Source organism: Dendrobates tinctorius, unplaced genomic scaffold (assembly GCF_039654945.1).
Source record: "Dendrobates tinctorius isolate UK_male_01 unplaced genomic scaffold, ASM3965494v1 ptg000046l, whole genome shotgun sequence".
In the NCBI taxonomy this organism is placed as follows: domain Eukaryota; kingdom Metazoa; phylum Chordata; class Amphibia; order Anura; family Dendrobatidae; genus Dendrobates; species Dendrobates tinctorius.
The window spans coordinates 19,213,209-19,228,196 of record NW_027361714.1 but is presented as its reverse complement, the minus strand read 5'-3'; the positions used below and the strand labels follow the sequence as shown (position 1 = coordinate 19,228,196).

Genomic DNA, 14,988 nt, shown 5'->3' with positions numbered 1-14,988 from the left:
AGGTCTCCTAGAACTGTATCCAACTGATTTCAAGCTCTTTAACACAAACACATAATTTGTAATATCAAAATTACTCAACATATGTGGTTATGGATAAACATATGGTAACTGTTTTTCATTGCTGTGCTGTCACACACTATTTATAATGTTTATTCAGTATTTTATGGCTTATTCTCCCTACCTCTGTAGCTAGTCTATGAACTGTAACTCTCCCTATCCAGATTCACCCCAAAATGTACTCCTACAATATCTGTCTCTGCTTTTATACAGTCTGTGATAGTTTCTCCTGCTTGGCTGTCCTATACTATGTGATATGGTAGCTGCAAGTCTTGGGGAAGACCACATGGCCATGCCCAAGGTCATGTGACACTTCTCTAGATGAAAAAATCTTCTGTATAAAACAGTATTGGGTATTTTTGACAACTCACAAAAAATTGAATCACAATGTTTTTAAAATTTGCTGGATCCATCAACTTTCCAAAAATTTGGCATTAATTCAATTTGCATCTGATTTTCTCATCTCTAATGATTACATAGCTTGATGTAGGTAATTTAATTTGGAAGATGAGTAATATAAATTCTGATTTTTCTAATAATAGTGCCTACATCATCAGTTTATAAACTAAGTGAGCTTAGTTGTACATAACTGACAAGACATGCAGATGGCAAGTGAAGCCAACAACCCACCAGATGGGTTAGAAAGAACAGCTATCAAAAGTGTATTTCGACCTTAAATGTGCTAAAAGCTAATCTGATATTCAGAACTACATGCAATAAGACTCTTTATGTACTAGGAGGTAAAAATCATTCATCCATCATCTGAAAATTGTAAGAAACTGTTCTCACTCATCCTGCTTTGTCAGTAAGAGGTGCCTTAAGGGCTTACAATAAGCAGCAATTTGTCAACCATGTTTAATTTGAATACAAGCACCTGATACCTATTTCAATTAGTACAGTTCCCATCTTTGTGCCACAGTATTTAGAACATATGTTTGGTTGTAGCGACATATGTTTTGCAAATTTGAATGACAGACAAGTGACATTTATATTTACGGACACTGCTAAAAATAATAATCATTTTTAATCATGCGTAATTTATTAATTTATTTTATTTACTTTTGGTATGAGTGGGCATGGATGTCTGATATTTGTGCAGTTTTCCAAGACTTTAAGGATTCCACAAAGATGGTGAGTGGCGATGACACTTCTGTGCCTACTTAAACAGTCACAGCTCACAAGTAAACTTGAAGCTTTGTGTGCGGACCAGGTGGGGATGGAGGAAGACATAGCACAGAGAGATTGTAGCCAGCCCAGCCTCATCTCATCTGCTCAGCATGGATTGTGTAGCAATGAGAGGTGGATGCTAAAGAAGAGGAAAAGGCAGGTGGCTAGCACAACAGAGACTAGTAGCCACATGACCTTTGTCCCGTCTCTCCTATTTGGATGGGCTGACTATGGGAATAAGGAAGAATTGAGGGAAGAAGAGGAGATGGAAAGACAATATCATGGTGGAGACAGGGAAATATTAATTGTATGGAGCTTGGCACATGTGGCCAACTTTATGTACTTCTGACTTTCCCGTGACCATCACGTTATATTCATCTTGGCCAAAAAATAGTACTTGTTGTTCACATTGCTAGACCCATGCTACAAGGAGAACGTTGCATCTCTTCTTCCTGAGGTGGAGAGATATTCTAAAATGGTGCTATACCAAAAGCCATTGCGGAAAATATGTTGAAAAAATTCCTATCATACAACACTAGGGGCAGTGGGCAAGCTTCCTTGCCCAAACAAGGAGGAGAGGCCAGGGAGACAGAGAACAGAGGCATGTCCCTGTAAAATCCAAGAGACTTGGCAGATTATAATTTTGTCATATTTGCTTATCTCTACTTCTAATGATTTTTATAGGTGGTGTGTGTCACATTAGGTTTGGTATGTGATGTCCGTTTTCACTTGCAGTTTAGAATGGATCACTCCACATCATTCTTCTAATATGATGATTCATCTGTGCAGAGATTTACCTATGTGCATCTCTTGCTGTCATTCAAGTTCATCATTGTTCTCTCAATCACTGAATAACACAACATTGAAGAGCATTTTCCACCCTTGAATGGCTGCAGAGATGAAGATTTGCTACGGGCTACGTTGATCATGGATTTATTTGCTATACTCTCTTATTTATTGTTTTTTATTGTTTTTCCCCTCTTTTTCTTTTTCTGTTATTATTTCCTTTATTTACACATATTTTTTATTTATATATTTTTTATATATATTTGTAAATTTTACTTCGCGGTATTTGGATCTGTTTATAGCACATAATGGTGATTTGTATCGTGATTCTTGTATTATCTTTTATTACTCATATTATATATATGCACTATGTTGTGCTTTATGATATTTTTGGGCATACTGCACGTCTATGTTGGCCTGACTCTGTTGCACAGTGCGCATGTCTCCAGATTCACGCGCCTCGGAGCATTGTTGGGGGCGCAGGAACATGATGTATGCATATCGGTGACGACTTCCAGTCTGCGCTGACTTGCGGTGTTGTGTTTCCATGCCTACTGGTGATGCAAGTTCCGTGGGTGGTTTCCGGACACACGCACCGCTATTGTGCTCAGCTGGTCTCGGGGATATTTCAGGGAGGCCCGTGATGGCACACTGCATCGCACCTTGATAAAGAGTGAGCGAAACGCGCGTCGGTTGCTGCGGTCTGTGGTCCTGTGCAGCTTCACTATGGGTAAGCACTTTGCTTGAGCATCTTTTTACACCTCAGATTATTATCTTTATACTTACATAATGATCTCTATTGTGAGGAGGTGCTAGCCTATTTCTCCCCATATGCTGTCTGCACCTTATGCAAATTTGCACCAATCTTAAAATTATCTGACCTCAGCCAGGATTGCCTGATCTTTGTACTCTATTGTAATTTTGCGTACTCATTGTTATTGTCATTTTAAATTATTATAATAAATTTCATAAATTTTATAATTATGGACTTTGTACTCCTGTGTGTTTCTCTTGGTTTCTAATCATATTTGGGAGTGTCCTTCAGGGAGCCTTACTGATTTCCCACTATGATTGTATGTGTGGGTGGCTTCCCTCATTATTGGATTTTGCTTTTGTCGGTTTGTTTTCATTTGTTTGGAATTTGCGTTGTGCAAATGTTAGCATTAATTTAATTTTTTTATTTGTCTTAAGGGCATTTTACACATAGCGATATCGCTAGCGATAATGCTAAAGCGTCACCGATTTTGTGATGCAGCAGCGATATCACTAGCGATATCGCTACATGTGACACTCAACTCCGACCGCCTCCCCAGCTGGTTATTGGTGATCGCGCAAGAACGTCCTGGGACGTTTTCTCGTCGTCGTCTTCCTGCTGGCGCCGACGAGTGAGCCATGGACGTAGGCAGAAGTCTTCATTGCCGCGTCTGACAGGTAAGTATCGACCGCCGACCGCTGCTGCATCACTAGTGAGATCTACCTGTTTGGCAGCTCACTAGCGACCATTTAGCGATGCACCAGCGATCCTGACAGGGTCGTATCATTGTCAGGATCGCTGGTGCATCGCTAAATGTAATGGGGCCTTTACTTTTAATTTGCCCAGTGGTCTCTTCAGACTCCTGCGCTTAATAAATAACATTCAATTTGCAGAAAATAAAGTCACTTCAAGTAAAATTTCCCAGGAACATCAGGGTGATTTCACGAATTTGAATCTCATCGGATCTGCTGATCTGCTCATTTCTAGTGCTGACATTCTGGAATATCGATTTTCCCGAGTGTTAAACCATGGTCTTTTAGTTAACCGCTTCCCGACCGCCCACAGTAGATAAACGTTGGCGCTTGCTGGGCTTTGTGCAGCGCCGACGTTTATCTACTGTCGGCGGTTTTGTGCCCCCCGGGACCCCCACATACCTTATAACGCGGGGATCCCAGTGCACAATGCATGCTGGGACCCCCAACATCATCGAGACCTGATTGGTTCAGGTCCTGATGACGTCAGCGTCACAGCAGCCAATGAGAGCGCTCGCTGGGAAAGCTGCTTGTTTCCTGGCGATCTCACTCATTGTAACGTGACTTCTCCTCTGATCTCACACTGACAGATGATCAGAGGTGAAGCAGCGTTACTTTGTGACTAGATCGCTGCCTGGCACAGCTGATCGCTACCTGGCACAGCTGTGCCAGGCAGCGATCTTGTCACACAGTAACACTGCTTCTCTTCTGATCATCTGTCAGTGTGAGATCAGAGGAGAAGTCGCGTTAATATGTGCCAGGCAGCGATCTTGTCACATAGTAACGCTGCTTCTCCTCTGATCATCTGTCAGTGTGAGATCAGAGGAGAAATGGCATTACTATGAGTCAGATCGCAGGGCAGCGATCTTGTCACAAAAAGAAAAAAGTAAAGAAAAAAAAGCAGGTACCCAGGTTAGGGCTAGGGTTAGGGCTAGGGTTATGGCTAGGGCTAGGGCTGGGATTAGGGTTATGGGTGTGTTGGTGTTAGGTTTGTGGTTAGGGTTATGGTTAGGGTAGGGATTAGGGTTAGGGGTGTGTTGGGGTTAGGGTTGGAATTAGAATTGGGGGTTTCCACTGTTTAGGGACATCAGGGGCTCTGTAAATGCAACATGACGCCCGCAGACCATTCCATCAAAGTCTGCATTTCAGAACGTCACTACTTCCCTTCCGAGCCCCACAGTGTACCCAAACAGTAGTTTTCTCCCACACATGGGGTACCAGCATACTCAGGACAAATTGGACAACAACTATTAGGGTCCAATTTCTCCTGTTACCCTTGTAAAAATAAAAATTGGGGGCTAAAAGATCATTTTTGTGGAAAAAAATGATTTTTTTTACTTTCACGGCTCTACATTATAAACTTTAGTGAAACACTTGGGGGTTCAAAGTGCCCACCACACATATAGATAAGTTCCTTGGGGGGTCTAGTTTCCAAAACAGGGTCACTTGTGGGGGGTTTCTACTGTTTAGGTACATCAGGGGCTCTGGCCGCAGACCATTCCATCAAAGTCTGCATTCCAGAACTTCACTACTTCCCTTCTGAGCCCCACCGTGTGCCCAAACAGTAGTTTTCTTCCACATATGGGGTACCAGTGTACTCAGGACAAATTGGACAACAACTTTTGGGGTCCAATTTCTCCTGTTACCCTTGTGAAAATAAAAAATTGGGGCTAAAAGATCATTTTGTGGAAAAAAAATGATTTTTTATTTTCATGGCTCTACGTTATAAACTTCTGTGAAGCACTTGGGGGTTCAAAGTGTTCACGACACATCTAGTTAAGTTCTTTAAGGGGTCTAGTTTCCAAAATGGGGTCACTTGTGGGGGGTTTCCACTGTTTAGGTACATCAGGGGCTCTCCAAATGTGACATGGCATCCGATCTCAATTCCAGCCAATTCTGCATTGAAAAAGTCAAACGGCCCTCCTTCCGTTCTGAACTCTGCCGTGTGCTCAAACAGTGGTTTAGCCCCACATATTAGGTATCAGCGTACTCAGGAGAAATTGTACAAAAAAATTTGTGGTTCATTTTCTCTTTTTACACTTGTGAAAATAAAAAAAATGGTTCTGAAGTAAAATGTTTGTGAAAAAAAGTTAAATGTTTATTTTTTCCTTCCACATTCCATTCATTCATGTGAAGCACCTGAAGGGTTAATAAACTTCTTGAATGTGGTTTTGAGTACATTGAAAGGTGCAGTTTTTAGAATGGTGTTACTTTTGGGTATTTTCTGTCATATTGACCCCCCAAACTCACTTCAAATGTGAGGTGGTCCCTAAAAAATTGGTGTAGTAAATTTTGTTGTAAAAGTGAGAAACCACTGGTCAACTTTTAACCCTTATAACTTCCTAAGAAACAAAAATTATGTTTCCAAAATTGTGCAGATGTAAAGTAGACATGTGGGAAATTTTATTTATTAACGATTTTGTGCGATATCACTCTCTGATTTAAGGGCATAAAAATTAAAAGTTTGAAAATTGTAAAATTTTCTAAATTTTTGCCAAATTTAGATTTTTTTTAACAAATAAGCGCAGTTCATATCTAAGACATTTTACCACCATCATGAAGTACAATATGTCACGATAAAACTGTCAGAATCAGCAGGATCTGTTGAAGCGTTCTAGAGTTATGACCTCATAAAGTGACACTGGTCAGAATCGAAAAAATTAGCCTGGTCACGAAGGCAAAAACAGGCTCGTGTGCGAAGGGGTTAAAAGCGAACCTGTCAGTAGTTTTGGCCGATATAAGATGCAGCCACTGCTTTTCAGGGCTTATCTACAGCATTCTATAATGCAGTAGTTAAGCCCCTTATCCGACCTGAAAGATAAGAAAAATACGTTTTATTATACTCACCAGGAGGGGCGGTCATGTCCGATGGGTGTCGCGGCTCCAGGTCCAGTGCCTCCCATCTTCTTGCAATGCCGCCCTCCTGCTTTCTTCATGGTTCCCCGGCATTGTGCTCCTGTGTAGGTGTACTTATCTGCCCTGTTGAGGGCAGAGCAAAGTACTAAAGTGCGCAGGTGCCAGGAAAGGCCAGAGAGGCCCAGTGCCTGCCGAAATTTGCTCTGCCCTCAACAGGGCAGATAAGTACGCCTGCACAGGAGCATGATGCCTGGGAGCCTGTAAAGCAAGTAGGAGGAGGGCATCACAAGAAGATGGGAGGCGCCGGACCCAGACCCGCGACACCCCTCGGACCAGACAGCCCCAGGTGAGTATAATAAAACTGAAAGACAGTGGCTGTATCTTATATCAGCCAAAATCGCTGACAGGTTTACTTTAAGGATTCTGCCCCTCTCAAATTTCAGTAAGTGTCAATAACTAGCACATCAATGAACAGGAGGCATAACACAATAATGCCACAAGCCTTAATCTGATTTTTGATGTTTGCTGTAGCTAAAAAAAAGTGCTTTCAAAATGGCTTTTATCCCCCTCCCACATCCTAAAAGTGGATCTAGGCGCTTGAAAATGTGATCATTTGCAGATCTTAACGAATACTGCTTCATCCTTGATTTACATAATCTTACAACTTGTGTTACTTGGTGCTGCAATTGCAATGTTGAAAACTGTATTTTAAAATATCAAAATAATCATTTTGCAACTATAAATTTTCTTCCTTTAGTTATTGAAGCTGTAGTCGCACTCTTATGAATCAATTAAAAATATCTCACCCACTGCTCAGTTACAAAATAACATGCACTAGTTTTGACAAAATCACCCGCCAAAATCTCTTTATGGCAAATCTTGCAAATGCTGTTACAGAAAGTGATTTCAGATTATATAAACTACACAGAAGAATAACTTTCAAGCAAAAGCAAAAATCTTTGCACAATCCTTTCTAACCTGGCGATTTCTTATTGTTCCCTGCTTATTGAGGTGAACTGGTATAATTTAAGACTGGATTGTCATAGCAGCTTAATATGCATCTGCATCCTTGTAAGATGAAGGATTTGTATGTCAGCTTTTGGACAAGCTGTGATCTGTACTGGCCAAGAGATACAATTTATAAACTTTGCCATGAGTCTGTAAAGATGTGCCATTAGCAATATGTACTTTCATATTACAGTCATTGCTATAATTGAAGTCTGTTTTTTTTTAAACTATCTGTGATCTACATTAACAATGTAAAATATTGCTTACATTCTTACTAAAAAATGAGAACGCATTGAAATATAGATATGATATGCATTCCCTGCAAATAGTCTCTTCCTTAACTAACTGTTGAAGTATTATTTGTGTGATTACTAGAGTTGAGCGACTTTTGGTTTTTTAGGGTCGCGTTTCGTTTCGTGAAACCCGACTTTTCTAAAAGTCGGGTCGAGCAAGATCGTCCGATTATAGGGAAAAGTCGGGGTCGTCCCGAAACACGAAACCCAATGTAAGTCAATGGGGAATAAAAGTCGGCAGTGAGAGGAGGACAGGAAACACACCTACAGTGCCCATTTGAATGCCAAAAGCATCAATTCTTCTTACTTAAGCTTGTCAACCTTAATTAACTTCATAATACAAGTTACGCACTGAAAAATGGGGGTTATTTGGCTAAAGTTGTGGGGGGGGGAGGGCTGGCTGCAGGTTTTCATGTGCCCTGGGCGAAAGAGCGCCCCTTTAACACATAACACAACTCATCATGCTCCGATACGGCAGAGAAATAGCGGTATAGTACAATGAAAAATACCTCACTTTTTACATCTCATGACGAGGCCCATCTATTTCTCCATACAGAATCATTGGTCCCATATAATGTTTGAAACAGTATATGATGAGCTCCACATAATGCTACAGTATATGTTGGTCCCCATGGATGAAGCTCTACTGTCTTATGGGCCCAAATAATGCTCCAAACATAATGGGCCCCATTTCTAATGCTCTAGTATATAATGGGCCCTGTAAATGCTGCTCCAGTGTCTGATGTCCACCTTTGGAATGTTTCAGTGTATGGTGGGCCCCATCTATCATTCTCAGATGGTGTTAGGCCCAGTATGGATTGCACGTGATTGCACAAAGGTTAGAAAGGGTACCGTATCCCCAGATAACATGTATGGATAGCGTACACATTCAAAATATATGTCTCAGGAGGCAGGCTCAGACGGTGTTAGGCCCAGTATGGATTGCACGTGATTGCACAAAGGTTAGAAAGGGTACCGTATCCCCAGATAACATGTATGGATAGCATACACATTCAAAATATATGTCTCAGGAGGCAGGCTCAGACGGTGTTAGGCCCAGTATGGATTGCACGTGATTGCACAAAGGTTAGAAAGGGTACCGTATCCCCAGATAACATGTATGGATAGCGTACACATTCAAAATATATGTCTCAGGAGGCAGGCTCAGACGGTGTTAGGCCCAGTATGGATTGCACGTGATTGCACAAAGGTTAGAAAGGGTACCGTATCCCCAGATAACATGTATGGATAGCATACACATTCAAAATATATGTCTCAGGAGGCAGGCTCAGACGGTGTTAGGCCCAGTATGGATTGCACGTGATTGCACAAAGGTTAGAAAGGGTACCGTATCCCCAGATAACATGTATGGATAGCGTACACATTCAAAATATATGTCTCAGGAGGCAGGCTCAGACGGTGTTAGGCCCAGTATGGATTGCACGTGATTGCACAAAGGTTAGAAAGGGTACCGTATCCCCAGATAACATGTATGGATAGCGTACACATTCAAAATATATGTCTCAGGAGGCAGGCTCAGACGGTGTTAGGCCCAGTATGGATTGCACGTGATTGCACCAAGGTTAGAAAGGGTACCGTATCCCCAGATAACATGTATGGATAGCGTACACATTCAAAATATATGTCTCAGGAGGCAGGATCAGACAGTGTCAGGCACAGTATGGATTTGACGGCCCAGATTACACAGCGGAGGAGCAGGGAGAGGTAAAGATTGCAAATGCTGGGGCCCTGCCCAAGCAAGGGGGGCCCACTCGTGGGCGTCGGTACTGGCACTGGGCCCCTCATAGTACAGCGGTGTGTCTGACGGCGGGTGTGCACCACCACCGTCAGAGACACTTGATTGCACTATGAGGGACCCTGTGCCAGTGCCCGCGCCCAAGAGTCGGCCTACCCACCTGTCCAGGGCAACGGCACTCGCACGGTGTCATGCGCTAGGTGGTGACCCCGGCCATGGGGGGGAGGCAGCACAGTTAGGGAGTTTTGGAAAGTGGCATATGCTGATGTTGGACATTCAGCTGATGCAAAAGGCGAAATAGGTGAAGTCCCAGGAAGAGGTGGACCAAAGCAAGCCATTTTTCTGTCACCCTATGTGTCATCAGGGGAAGGTGGGACAAAATCCTTGGAAACCCATGCATGGTTCATTTTAATGAAGGTTAGATCATCCACATTTTGGGTTGACAGACGGGTCCTTTTTTCTGTCAGGATTGATCCAGCTGCACTGAAGACTCTTTCCAATAGCACACTTGCAGCTGGGCAAGCGAGCTCCTGTAAGGCATATTGGGCCAATTCAGGCAAGGTGTCCAGTTTAGCGGCCCAATAGTCAAAGGGGAATGACCTGTGTGGGAGAACATCGATATGGGAGGAAAAGTAGTTTGTTACCATAGTTGACAACTGCTGTCTCCTGTCACTTTCCATCGATGCAGTATTACCAGTTGTGTGAGCGGTATTTGAAAAATCAGTCCACAACATTGTCATGAAACCCCTGTCTCCAATGCCACTTCTGCTGTGTGCACCACGAACACCTCTGCCAAGCTGCCCCCGGCCCGTACGGCTCGTGTGAGAACCATCACCGCTGCTGTGTGCTGGGAATGCCTCAAGCAACCGATTTACCAGAGTTGCTTGTTTATTAGCCAATATTAGGTCAAGGTTCTCCTGTGGCATGATGTTTTGTAATTTGCCTTTATAGCGTGGATCCAGGATGCTGGCCAACCAGTAGTCGTCATCGTTCATCATTTTGGCAATGCGGGGTCCCTTTTTAGGATCCGCAAGGCATAATCTGACATGTGGGCCAATGTTCCCGGTGTCAATGATGCACTGCGAGTGCTGGGTGGAGGAGCACTTTCTGGAAAATCCACATCCCTCCAGTCACGCACAAACCCTGTACCAGACCTTGCCACGCCAACATTTTCACTTGCCCCACGAGATGCATCCTCCTCCCCTAAGTAATTATTCCCATCATCATCCTCCTCCTCCTCTTCTTCCTCCACCTCGTCCAGGAGAGGTCCCTGAGCAGACAATGGCTGAATGTCATCAAGGATTCCCTCCTCCTCTTCCTCCTCATCAACATTGGCTGCAGACGCCTGCTCCTTAAGGTGCGTCAAAGTTTGCATGAGCAGATGCATAAGTGGGATGCTCATGCTTAGGATGGCGTCGTCTGCGCTTACCAGCCGTGTGCATTCCTCAAAACACGGAAGGACTTTACAGAGGTTTTTCAGCTTCGACCACTGCACACCTGTCAACTCCATGTCTGCTCTCAAAGTGCCTGGCCGTGTATCCTCCCACAAATGCATTATGGCCTGCCTCTGCTCGCACAGCCGCTCCACCATGTGCAGGGTGGAGTTCCACCTTGTTGCAATGTCGATAATGAGGCGGTAGTTGGGAAGGTGGAGCAATCGCTGCAGCTTCTGCATACGAACGGAGTGTACAGGCGACCGGCGGATGTGCGCGCACAGACTTCGCACCTTCTGGAGCAGGGCTGTTAACTCCGGATAATTTTTGAGGAAGCACTGCACCACCAGGTTCAAGGTGTGAGCCAAGCAAGGTATGTGGCTGAGTTTTGAAAGGGCTATGGCTGCCACAAAATTACGGCCGTTATCACTAACTACCTTGCCTGCCTCAAGATGTACACTGCCCAGCCATGACTCAGTTTGTCGCTTCAAGTACTCGGCCAGCACCTCGGCGGTGTGTCTGTCGCCCAAACACATCATCTGCAACACAGCCTGCTGACGCTTTCCACTAGCTGCTCGATAGGGGGACACATCGTGTGCAACAGTGGCAGCTGCAGATGGAGTGCTCGTACAACTGCGCTCTGTGGACGAGCTTTCGCTTCTGGAGGAGGAGGAGGAGGGTCGAACGCCTACAGCCAACTGTTTCCTATACCGTGGGCTAGGCAGCACTGTCCCACCACCGCTGTCCCCTGTGGACCCTGCATCCACCACATTAACCCAGTGCGCAGTGATGGACACGTAACGGCCCTGGCCATGCCGACTGGACCATGCATCAGTTGTGAGGTGCACCTTTCCGCTCACTGACTGCTTGAGTGCATGGACAATGCGGTCTTTCACATGATGGTGGAGGACTGGGATGGCTTTGCGAGAGAAGAAGTGGCGACTGGGTAGGTCATAGCGTGGTACTGCATAGGCCATGAGTTCGCGGAAAGCTGCGCTTTCCACCAACCGAAAGGGCATCATCTCAAACGAGATTAGTTTGGCAATGTGGGCGTTCAAACCCAGTGTACGCGGATGAGAGACTGAGTACTTTCTTGACCTACTCATAGTGTCTGGGAGGGTGAGCTGGACTTGAGAGCTGCATATGGTGGAAGTAGCGGTGGACAGGGCGGACTGAGAGAGGGTTGATGATGGTGATGGAGTTGGTGTTCTTTCTGATGGCCTAGAATCAGTCTTTCGTTGATATAACAGTGGGATTCCCTGACTGCTGTGGCCTTGCAACGACACCTCAACATTTGCTGCTGTGCTAACCGGTGGGCTTACAGTGGGGGAAACAATGTAGCGTTGCTGACTACCTTCGTTGTGATCAGTTGCACATGTGGCACTTGAGGTTTGGTGTTGTGTCCACGCTTGCAAGTGCATGCTGGTTAAATGTCTAAGCATGCAACTGGTATTCAAATTTTTCAGATTTTTCCCTCGGCTAAAGGTCTTTGTGCACTTCTTACAGATAACCTTGGCCTGATCATGAGGATTTTGTTCAAAAAAGTGCCACACTGCACTCTTCCTACTTTGGCAGACATTTTGCGGCCTAGCACGCTGTAATCTTTTGACCCTCTGGACAAGCTGTCCAGCAACTCTTTTGATGTTTGGAACCTGTCTTTGGAGTGCTACGGGCCTGCCAGATAACAGCTGTTGCGATGTCGATGTCTGCTGTGGATGCTCCTCATCTGAGCTATTGGAAGCAGCACCCTCTTCCCCCAATGGATGCCAATCTGGGTCAACAACTGGGTCATCCATCACCTCCTCTTCTATGTCATGTGCACCTTCCTCTGTGTCACCGTGTATGGTGGTATAGTGTGCGGGAAGGGGCACCTGAGTCTCATCAGGGTCAGAATCTGGCTCTGTACACTGCGAGGACAATGTAGTGCTCTGAGTGAATGTACCAGCAGAATCATCCATCAGCGGCTGTGCATCAGTGCACTCCATGTCAGATTCATCTTGGCCTGGGTAATTCACCATTTGACTTGATAATCCAGGCATGGTATGTGAAAACAGCTCCATGGAGTAATCAGTAGTATGGCCTGCGTCATCCTTCAATCTTGGTTGGGGTGAAGGACACAAGGAAAGGTGTGGTTCATGAACATGAGCCTCCAATGACGACTCAGTGCTTTTACTTTTTACAACTGAAGAAGAGGAGGCGATAGAGCTGGAGGCTGAGTCAGCAATGTAAGACAAAACTTTTTCCTGATGCTCTGGCTTTAAAAGCGGTTTGCCAACTCCTAGAAAACTAAGCGTTCGAGGCCTTATGTAGCCAGACGATGACGCAGGCTCAACACCTCCTGCATTCGGTCCTATTTTGCTCTTGCCACTACCATCAGATCCACCACCAACACCATCATTACCAGCTGCCAACCCCCGCCCAATTCCACGGCCTCTTCCACCAGCCTTCCTCATTTTTGGTAGAAATGTAGACAAAATCCAACAAACTATATAGTAATGTAAAACAAGGTACAAGGTGTCTATAGGACAGGGGAGATTTTGAATTTCTGCAGACACTTGTGGACACTGGACACTTTTGGATTGTGTGAGGCCCAATGAATATCTGAGCGCTATGTGACAGGCTCGATGGCACAGCTGTGACCAAAGTGACGAGAGGATAAGGGAGATTTTGAATCTCTGCACACACTTTTGGACACTGGACACTTGTGGATAGTGTGAGGCCCAATGAATATCTGAGCGCTATGTGACAGGCTCGATGGCACAGCTGTGACCAAAGTGACGAGAGGATAAGGGAGATTTTGAATCTCTGCGCACACTTTTGGACACTGGACACTTGTGGATTGTGTGAGGCCCAATGAATATCTGAGCGCTATGTGACAGGCTCGATGGCACAGCTGTGACCAAAGTGACGAGAGGATAAGGGAGATTTTGAATCTCTGCACACACTTTTGGACACTGGACACTTGTGGATTGTGTGAGGCCCAATGAATATCTGAGCGCTATGTGACAGGCTCGATGGCACAGCTGTGACCAAAGTGACTACAGGATAAGGGAGATTTTGAATCTCTGTGCACACTTTTGGACACTGGACACTTGTGGATAGTGTGAGGCCCAATGAATATCTGAGCGCTATGTGACAGGCTCGATGGCACAGCTGTGACCAAAGTGACGAGAGGATAAGGGAGATTTTGAATCTCTGCACACACTTTTGGACACTGGACACTTGTGGATTGTGTGAGGCCCAATGAATATCTGAGCGCTATGTGACAGGCTCGATGGCACAGCTGTGACCAAAGTGACGAGAGGATAAGGGAGATTTTGAATCTCTGCACACACTTTTGGACACTGGACACTTGTGGATTGTGTGAGGCCCAATGAATATCTGAGCGCTATGTGACAGGCTCGATGGCACAGCTGTGACCAAAGTGACAAGAGGATAAGGGAGATTTTGAATCTCTGCGCACACTTTTGGACACTGGACACTTGTGGATTGTGTTAGGCCCAATGAATATCTGAGCGCTATGTGACAGGCTCGATGGCACAGCTGTGACCAAAGTGACGAGAGGATAAGGGAGATTTTGAATCTCTGCACACACTTTTGCACACTGGACACTTGTGGATTGTGTGAGGCCCAATGAATATCTGAGCGCTATGTGACAGGCTCGATGGCACAGCTGTGACCAAAGTGACTACAGGATAAGGGAGATTGGATTGCTTTTAAAAAAGCAGTTTGCGGAGCAGTGGGTAAACAGCAATGCCAGCCTGTCAGGAAGCCTTGAAAGGCAGCCCAACAACCAACAGCACTGATACACCACAATATAGCCTCCCCTTGCACTGCACACACAGTGACTTGTGTGTTGTGCAGGCCAAATCGCTAGCAGCAGAAGCAGTTTTTTTGTCTTCTTCCCTGCCTAACGCTCTCCCTACAGAATCAGCAGCAACCTCTCCCTATACTGAGATCGGCAGAAGTAAGATGGCGGTCGGCGTGCACGCCCTTTTATACCCCCTGTGACGCCCACCAAAGCAAGCCAATCACTTGCATGCCCTTCTGAAAGATGGTGGTGACCCCTGCCTATGTCATCACGTTGCCCACAGTGTCCGTGGATCCTGATTGGCTGTAAAAGAGC

General features: G+C 45.0%; 1 protein-coding gene across 1 annotated transcript in view; it reads left to right on the top strand.

The window, feature by feature from the left end:
- TRDN (triadin) overlaps positions 1-14,988 on the top strand; it is a 477,806-nt gene that overhangs the window by 333,750 nt on the left and 129,068 nt on the right. The gene's annotated exons all lie outside the window — the stretch shown is intronic.